Below are 8,976 nucleotides of genomic sequence, written 5' to 3' on the forward strand. Positions count from 1 at the left end.
GAAGTAGAAAAAGACAAGATCTCCTGAGTAAATTGGGAGCCTGGGGATCATGGGAGAGGGTAGAAGGGAAGGGGAGAGGAAAGAAGGAGAGTGGAGGAAAAACATATAGCCCAATAAAAACAATTTAAGAAGAAGGGGGGGGCTGGAGAGATGGCTCAGTGGTTAAGAACACTTGACTGCTCTTCCAGAGGTCCTGAGTTCAATTACCAGCAACCACATGGGGGCTCACAACTATCCATGATGGGATCAGATTCAGCACTCATATACATAAAACGCACGAATAAATGAATCTTTAAAAGAAAAGAAAGAAAAGAAAAAGGGAGAACAAAAACAAACAAAAACCAAATAACAACAACAACAAAAAAATCAAATACAAAGAAGAGGAGGAAAAGGAATGGCAGCGGCAGCGGTGGGAAAGCCACTCAAGCCCCGCGTTGCCTGGAACTGAGACCTGGGAATGCCTGGTTTCTAACCGGCTTTGCTCTGCTCTGCTCGTTCAGGTTTTTTCTTGTCCGAGAAGACCCATTGATCCAGCATGTGAGGTTAGAATCTCATTTCTTCACAAAATCTGAGTTTGCTGTACTAACATGACTGCCTGGACTGAATAAAGAGTTTAACCTGGGGACCATACCAAAAAAAATTTTTTTAAATAAATAAAGACGGTTGGAGCTAATCAGATCCAGCCGCTTATGTGAAATTCATCTGGTGTTCAGGACAATTCATCTCTTTACACTAAAGCCCCTTCCCCATCTCAGGACCTGAACCCAAACTGCTCCCACAGGACAAGGGCAAAGGAATCTTCAAAAAATCTGCCCACAGCGCAGCGGATCAGGCTTTTAATCCCAGCACTCAGGAAGCAGAGGCAGTTGGATCTCTGTGAATTAGAGGCCGGCCTGAACTAGTTCCAGGACAGGATCCAAAGCTTCAGAGAAACCCATCTCAAAAAGCGAAAAAGAAAAGAAAGGTAGAAAAATCTTGCAAGCAACAATTTTCTTCACTATTTAGTTATTTCATGACTATTTCAACTATTTCCACTGTGCATGCACGCAAGCACACACGTGCTCTAATTGCATTCTTATAATAGTAGTACTTCTATATATGTATTTTTATTTGTTTAAACAGTAGTACTCTCTTATTTGTTTAAAGTGGGGGGGGGTGATGATGGCACAGGCCTTTAGTCCCAGGAGGCAGAGGCAGGCGGATCTCTATGACTTCAAGGCCAGCCTGGTCTACAAGCGCTAGTTCCAGGACAGGCTCCAAAGCTACAGAGAAAGCCTGTCTCAAAAACCAAACAAACAAAAAAGAGAAAAAAAAAAACAAAAACATGTACAAACACCAATGTCGAAATCAGAGAACATTTGTAGAATTCGATTCTCTCCTTCTGCCTTGTGGGCAGAAGGAAATCCTTCCGCTTGTCAGAAAGTACCTTTACCTTGATAGTGTATCATATCTACAACCCTAGTGAACACTTTTGGAATAAAAGTATGGAAACCGGTGTTGCTTCCATCATGGTTGGGGGTTTTTGGTGTGGTGTGCTGGGAAGTTAGATGGGCGCAGCGCTGAGCAGTGCAGCGCAGTTTTGTCTAGCTCGCGGTGGCCTGACCAGGGAGGCCCCTTGGCTGCCCGACTTTGGTCCGCAGCTCCCTGAGGGGAAGGGGAAGGAGCCAAGGAGGGAGAGCCGTGGTTCCAGGGAAGGTTTAGCTCTTGACAAGTTGTGAAAGCAATGAAGGATGCTGAGACTACTTAACATTCAAATTACCCTCTGGTTTATCATCTTAAGAAGACTGGACTTCTGGATGTCTAATCTACTCTATCTCTATCGAATTAAACCATGAAAAAGAAACCTATAATCCCGGCCATCATCTGTGAGCTCTAATTACATTACACTGATTTGAAACTTCCTCGGGGAATAAACAATGACTTCGGTGCACTGGCTGACAAGTGGAGGTTCCCTTCTGGAGCTTTGCAGCAATGGAGGCAAACTATCCCCGCAGTGATTGTGGAGTCAGTCCCCAGTGCAAGATTAGAGCAGGGCTACGCTGCCCAGGTTCTGGTGTATAGCGGGAAGACTTACATGGTGCAGAATGTGGCAGAAGAGCAAGAGTTGAGACATCAGTTCACAGCAGTAATGCACACTGTATGGGTAAGACAACTGAAGCTTCTGAAACCCTGCTTCATATGGAATCCCCTACCGGCTTGGGGATTCAAAGGTCCTGTGCAAGTGTTTGTCCCTCCAGAGTTTATCCAGGTGTCATTACAGAGACTGTAGTGAAGGTGTTTTTGGAAGAGTCTGAACCAACGGGTGACTCACCGCGTAACCACAAACCGACGGAAAAGATAAAAGTTGGCCGCAAGGCCAGGCGGTGGTGGCACACGCCTTTAATCCCAGCACTTGGGAGGCAGAGGCAGAGGCAGTCCAGCCTGGTCTACAGAGCTAGTTCCAGGAAAAAAAAAAAAAAAAAAGTTGGCCGCAAAACAAAAATCCAGCAGTCACCAGGTACCAATGGGTCTCCTGAGCTAGGAATCAAGGAGAAAGTCAGAGATAGGAAGGAAGCACAACCTCTCTGTGGGAGTTGCCCCAAGTATATTAAATGGACTCAGACAGAAAAGAGCATAGTCACACGTGTGGGAGCTTTGGGGAAAGCACAAGAAGACCATGGACGAGCTTTGAGATACGACCACCCAAGGGCGATTCTTGCAAAGGCTGAAGGACAGGGGCTTGTGTATCAGTCAGTTCAAGGACATGCCCAACAACGTAGTGGTCGTTGGAAAGCAAAGCCTGCAGGGAAGACCTGGCAGCAGCCGCTGACCAGAAGTCCCTACCCAGTGTCACTGTCTGCAGAAAGTATTCTGAAAGCAGCGACTTCTGTTCATAGTGGGAAAAATTCATCCATAAACTGCTCCAGAGAAGAGAGGGGTGCGGTTAGAGTTGTGAATCTCACTTCTCCTGCACTCTTGCGCTCTCTCTCTCTCTCTCTCTCTCTCTCAACTGGAGAGGCAACTTCAGTCGCTCTCTCTTCTCCCCTTCCCTTCCAACTCCATAACTCACTAAATAAACTCTATACCCACAAAAAGGACTAAAGTATCAGTGTTCAGATTAAAACTATAATAGTTTATATATTCAATTATTTGAAGTATATTCTATTTGTTGTACTCTGGTTTTACGTAGGTTTTCTGAAATATAGAGGTGAAATTTAAAAAAAAAAAGTATGGAAGACTTAGACAGGGTGCTCTAGTAGGTGGCTGCCTAACTTAAATAAGACCTGGACTGGACAGGTTCAGGTTGTTGGGGCCAGCACCACAAAGAAGAAGAAAGAGTGCAGGGTGTGTTTAGTTAGAACAATTAGAACACCACACAGTGGATTTGCAGCAGAACAGAGTCAACAAGTCCACAGTGGTAAGCTGTTAGTCTGCTCTAGCCCACAGATGACAGTCACCAGCCTGTATTCCGCAGACCAGTACCAACGGGGCAACGGGGAGCCAAGTGCTCCCGGCGCTGCAGCGGAGAGTTCTTTGGAGAGTGAAGCTGGGTGTCCCTATGCCCCTATGCACAGTCCTGACACAGGTCTCCTCAATTCACAACAGGAGTGGCACTCGCAAGTGCCACTGAGATTTACAGATAAGACTAGGAAGTGTGACAGCCTGGGACTGCAAGACTGCCCAGGAGACCGGGGTTCAACTCACTGGGAAGGGTTCCCAATGAGAACACTGGAGCAAGGAGGCTATCCTGGAGAAGACCGAGAATATCGCTAGGATGCTCCCCTCCCCAAGCCGCTTGTCACCAGGGATGTTTCTTATTCGTTCTAGCCAACACACCTGATGATGACCCCTGATGCCTCCTTGTGCGACATTTTGTAAAATAGGCTTGAAACGATAAACATGTAGCTCTTGCAAGAATAGAAGGTCCATGCTCAGGAATGGAAGATCACTGATACTGCTGGGAACCCCACCTTGATAGGGGGCAAGAATGGCCACCTAGAGGCGGCGCCGCTCACAGGCAGCAGGCCTCCTTGCCCCTCTCCTGTTGACCTTAAGGCTGAGGGTTGTTCTCCTCTGCCCCCTATCCTGAGCGAAAGTAACTTAATCTAGAAACAAAACACGTATATCTATATATGTATATTATATCTATATATGTATATTAAACTACAAACAGCATGTTCTTAAGTGGTTCCTGTATAATACATAAAACCACCAAAGATCATATGATTTAACAAGAACTAAATGAAAAGAAGCATTTTGCTCAATATCCTTAGAATTAAAATGAACACAATACAAGAGTCACAATGGTATTACTATGTCTAATAATGCCAATGCTCTATCTTAATTTGTCAGCGTTATTTTGGCACTGACTAATAAAATGCATCGTTTACAGAGCATTCCACTCAGAATCAGATTTTCACATACACCAGGGAGACCCCTTAGCTTTGTTTCTTTGCAGCCCTACGTTGGTGCAAGTGTTTTTGAGTCCTGAGAAACGGCACACTTGTCTTTCACTGGCTGTGCTGCAGCTGACGGGCTCTCTGAATTCTCCTTTAGTGTTTTGTCTGCAGCGGTCATTAAACTCACTCAGTGGCCTGAAAGACAGTTTCCTTCCCGGTAAAACTGTATGGCTTCCAAATGATTCACGGAAAAGCACATGCAGTTTTGATGTACCCGTTCAAGGACAACTTTTATACTTTCCATTTGCAACATGCGCTGATAACAAAAAGGGCTTTTAAACCGTATTGCCCTTGAATTTCTATATTACGTCCCACGATCCGGTGCCCCAGTTCGGTACACATATCAAATACAAATTCTATGTAGTTCAGCTGTCTTGACTAGCTCATAGAGAGCCTGGTCTCAATTTCCAGCACTAAAAACTAACAAAAACAAAAACCCAAATACTGGGCTTGGGAGATAAGGAACTTCCTTGCTGAGTTCAATTGCTGAAATCACAAGCGGGGCGGGGAGGGGGGGAGTCCAACAAGTTGTCTAATGAGTTCCACACAAACACTGTGCAACACAACACGCACACACGAACACATGGAGAAAAACAATCAAACGAATGTTAATTACAGCAACTTGACAAAATCTTCCACATCGAACTAAGCATTTGTAAACCTGATTTTCAAGTGTTTTAAGCAGCTGTGTATCTGACGAACAAACAGAATCACTGCGAAAAACATAACCAAGAAATTACACAGTTGATTGCTAGGTATATACGATCAGATCCAAGTATTTGAAGTTACAAATACAATGTCAGCACAACAATATCAGACTGGCATTAAGTCACTGGGTTTCTAACAGGTCTAGCCTTCTTAGAATAATCCCGCAGCCCTCCAATTCTGCCTTTGTTGGGCAGAAAACTTCTAACATACATGTAGAAATAAATTGCTTGAGAATGCTCTGAGAAAGCCCATAAAAGACATTTGTTTTGTATACCCCTCCAAAATCTGTGCACCCAAAACCGCCTCCTGGGCTTACAAACCTACAAACTGTACTAATTTATTTTACATGGAGATCCTGTGAGCCTTCCTTTGCTAGAAAACACTTAAACAGATAGGGACCTTAGGTGGGGTTTTGTGCGCAGATGAGCCACTATGGGTGGCTTTTTAGGTCGATAAGCTCACTATGAGGTCTGGAAGGAAACAGCCCCAAACAGCAGACAGAGGGGAAGGTGTAAAGTTGGGTATTTGCTCTGAACCCAAAGGAAGAAAGGCTGTGTGGGGTCAGGAGCACTGCGTGGGCCAGCGGTCTGGATTTTGAATGGGGGTGAAAAAACAAGTTTTTTTCTTATTCTGTTGAGAACGCGATGGGGAGATGTGTTACCCTGTTGAGAATGCCCCAGTCTCCGGGTACCTTTTCCAATCCTTTGACTATCATTGCAGACTCCCTCTTTGCTTTAAGTTGCAGGTTCTGATCTCTGGTACTACTGGAACCCCTTCTCTGTTGTGGTCCCCCAGAAGCCTCTTCATCTTTTGGTCCTACTTCAGGACCCCCTAGCATTTCTCCTTATTCCTCCTCCTCTTTTCCACATGCCCTGTCAAAAGTGACTTTAGCTTCCCCTCTGATAATGAGAGGGAAGGAAAGAGCACCCACAGCTCAGGCCAGACCCTGTTGGGCAAAGGGGAGGTGCCCAGCCCAGTCCAGGTCCTATCCACTGCAGACAGCGACCCAGGGGTTCTGGTAACCAGCAAAAATACAGCATCTCCTCTGGTACAGTGAGGATCTAGGATCAGAAGATCAAGAGACAGTGAACTGGAGACTAGTCTACACACACAGGGATGTATCACAGAGGGAGACCTGCTTTTTGCTCAAAAGTGTAAAGAACTCCAAGGTCCCTAGGGGCCCTCACAGATCTACTGACTGGACTAAAACTGGCCAGCTTCGACAGAGGATTGAGTAACTTCTACCAGAGTGTGGCCATGGACCAAATCCAGCGTAGAGTGGGAGTTTTATGAAAGCTTCAGATGGGAGAACGTTGTCTAGGAACTTTGCTGCAAGTGGAAGGGATGTTAAAGACTTGGTTCCCTCCTATAGCTGCACAGACCTCATCCTTAGGAGGTAGCAAGCATCCAACAAACAAGCACTTTCCAAGTCACCACAGTGACTCAGTTGCTTCCTTTTCCTGCGCCTCATGGAGAAGATAGGCCACACATAGCTAGGATGTTCTGTGTCAAAACCAAAGCAGCCCTGGCATCTGACAGAATGGCCAGCTGTGAACCTCACCTGGATTCATAACCCTCCCATCTGTAGCCCGCCCTCAGCCCCTATTTGTAGCTCTGCCTCCAGCCCAGTGCCCAAGGCACTGCAGCCAGCATTGGCGTCATCCTTGTCCTCCGGAAGAGAGAAACACCCTTCACCCACTCAGCCCCAGGCACTCCGATCCCACCAGCTGCACTACCTCCTGTCAGCCCCATGACCTGAAGAAACCATCTGGAGAGGGGCCTTGCTGCCACAGTTTACCCATAATGCTGCTGCCATCAGAATGGAGCTGCACCTCTGGCCCCCTGCTCTACCTGCCCCAGAGAGATGACTAAGGACACCTGGAGCCACAGCTGACCAGCCATCCTGCAGGTGCCCCGGTCCTTAGCCCCTGGCTCAGCTTTACAACTGTCCTCTGATGTCCAATTTGTGTAAATACTATGTTTATGTGTATTTTAATTGACTTGTAAGGTATTTGTGAGAAAAAATAAATCCTTTATGATTAAAGACATTTTTATCTAAAAAAAACATTTGAACAATTATTATGAAAAGTCAACTGCAAATCTGAAAAGTCAAATGTAAACTTGAGAAAGCTGTTGAAAATTTGTTTTTATGTTTTTGGAAATATATGCTTCTTAGTTTTTTTTTGTTTTATTTTGTTTTTTGGCTTTAACTGTTTACTTGGATTTTAGAATTGATACATTGGGTGTGTTTGTTTGTTTGAGATGGGTCTTATGAGAGAAAAGGTGAAGAAACCACTAATTTATCCAGATTCTTATGAAGGAAACAGTTGAGATCCCGAAGAGCAGATGCAAGCAATCACAGGTCTATGGGACCCCATTCCTTCACTGGTGGCTGCTGCCTAGATACCTCCTTACCCTGTTTTGGAGCTGCTTCAGGATTCACTGCTCTCCAGGCTCCTGAAATTCTCTCCGCAGTTACTCTCCCAGCGTTCCCTTAGCACGACCAAATCAGAACAGAGCTTAGCTGTTTCCGCTCCTGTCAATAAGTATTGAACAAAATCCGTTTTTACCACTTTATTTTTTTGACATTTGTGTGTGTGTTGGCGGGGCGGGGGTGCACTCACTCCTGATATGGAACACTACAGGGGGCAGAGAGTCTGTTCTCTCTCCCCTTGGTGAATTCTGGGCGGCACACTCAGGTTGTCAGGCTTGGCCACAGCGCCTTTATTGCTGAGTCACTTCACTGGCCAGGTTCCTACCACTCTAAGCTGCTACAACAAATTTGAATGGAAACACAGTCCTAAAGAGAGCAGACCAACATTATTCTGGGTGTCTATTGAAAGACACCTCTAAACTAAATTTCTTCCTCAGGGCTCCATGGACTCAGTGGGGTTCTCCACTAACCCTAGATGGTTTTTCTTGATTCTCTATAAGGGCTTTCTGACTTCTCTGTGTGGCCCAGTTGCTCTCACGGGAATGTCACTTCAATTCAGTCTTTTGGGTCAAATCTTTGCTTCTGTGACCTTTTACCACTACTATACTAACATTATTTGTTTCTTTCTCACTAGCAAAACTTGAATTACAATGACCCTTCTGGGGCTCCAAAGTTAACCTCCAATAATCCACCTATGGAGAGACAGAGCAGCAAGCAAAACATCTTATCCAGGATGAATGAGGAAACGGGGAAAGTCACTAAATACTTCGGATATCATTTAAATTATTAATGCTTTAAAAAACAAATTTCTTCCCCGTAAGTCCTGCAGCAGCTCCAAACTCCATCAAGTATCATAGGCACCCACTGCTGCCGTCCCAGCAACTCCAAACCCCATCATATATCTTAGGCACCCACCGCTGCCGTCCTACCATTTAAACCTTTGCATTGCTATGACGTTCACACCACCCAAGGATTGCTCCCAAACCCCCAAGACTAAATGAAATTTTACCAAATGATTTAATGGACTTTTTTGGTGGACAGACTTTCCATAATTGTTTCACCCATAGCAAATGCATCCAGCTATTGAAGCGACTTAAAATCTTCTGTTTGGATCAAAAAAAAAAAAAGTCAAATGCATTGACATTTTTAAGGACCTTCGTTGATCAAGAATTCTTTTAGTGCCGGGCGGTGGTGGCGCACGCCTTTAATCCCAGCACTTAGGGAGGCAGAGGCAGGCGGATCTCTGTGAGTTCAAAGCCAGCCTGGTCTACAAGAGCTGGTTTTAGGACAGGCTCCAAAGCTACAGAGAAACCCTGTTTTCAAAAAAAAAAAAATTCTTCCTGGCTCCTGCGGTAAAATGGAGGAATAGAAAGCCCTGCATAGCACCATCTGATC

At 45.2% G+C, this 8,976-nt stretch overlaps 2 pseudogenes; both read left to right on the forward strand.

The window, feature by feature from the left end:
* Positions 1 to 1,916: 1,916 nt before the first annotated feature.
* Positions 1,917 to 3,753, forward strand: LOC126508796 (ETS-related transcription factor Elf-2-like; annotated as a pseudogene).
* A 1,269-nt stretch (positions 3,754 to 5,022) lies between these two features.
* Positions 5,023 to 7,019, forward strand: LOC126508797 (circadian-associated transcriptional repressor-like; annotated as a pseudogene).
* Positions 7,020 to 8,976: the final 1,957 nt, after the last annotated feature.

This window comes from Alexandromys fortis, unplaced genomic scaffold (assembly GCF_014885135.2).
Source record: "Alexandromys fortis isolate MF-2015 unplaced genomic scaffold, M_Fortis_MF-2015_v1.1 scaffold_40, whole genome shotgun sequence".
Classification (NCBI taxonomy): Eukaryota; Metazoa; Chordata; class Mammalia; order Rodentia; family Cricetidae; genus Alexandromys; species Alexandromys fortis.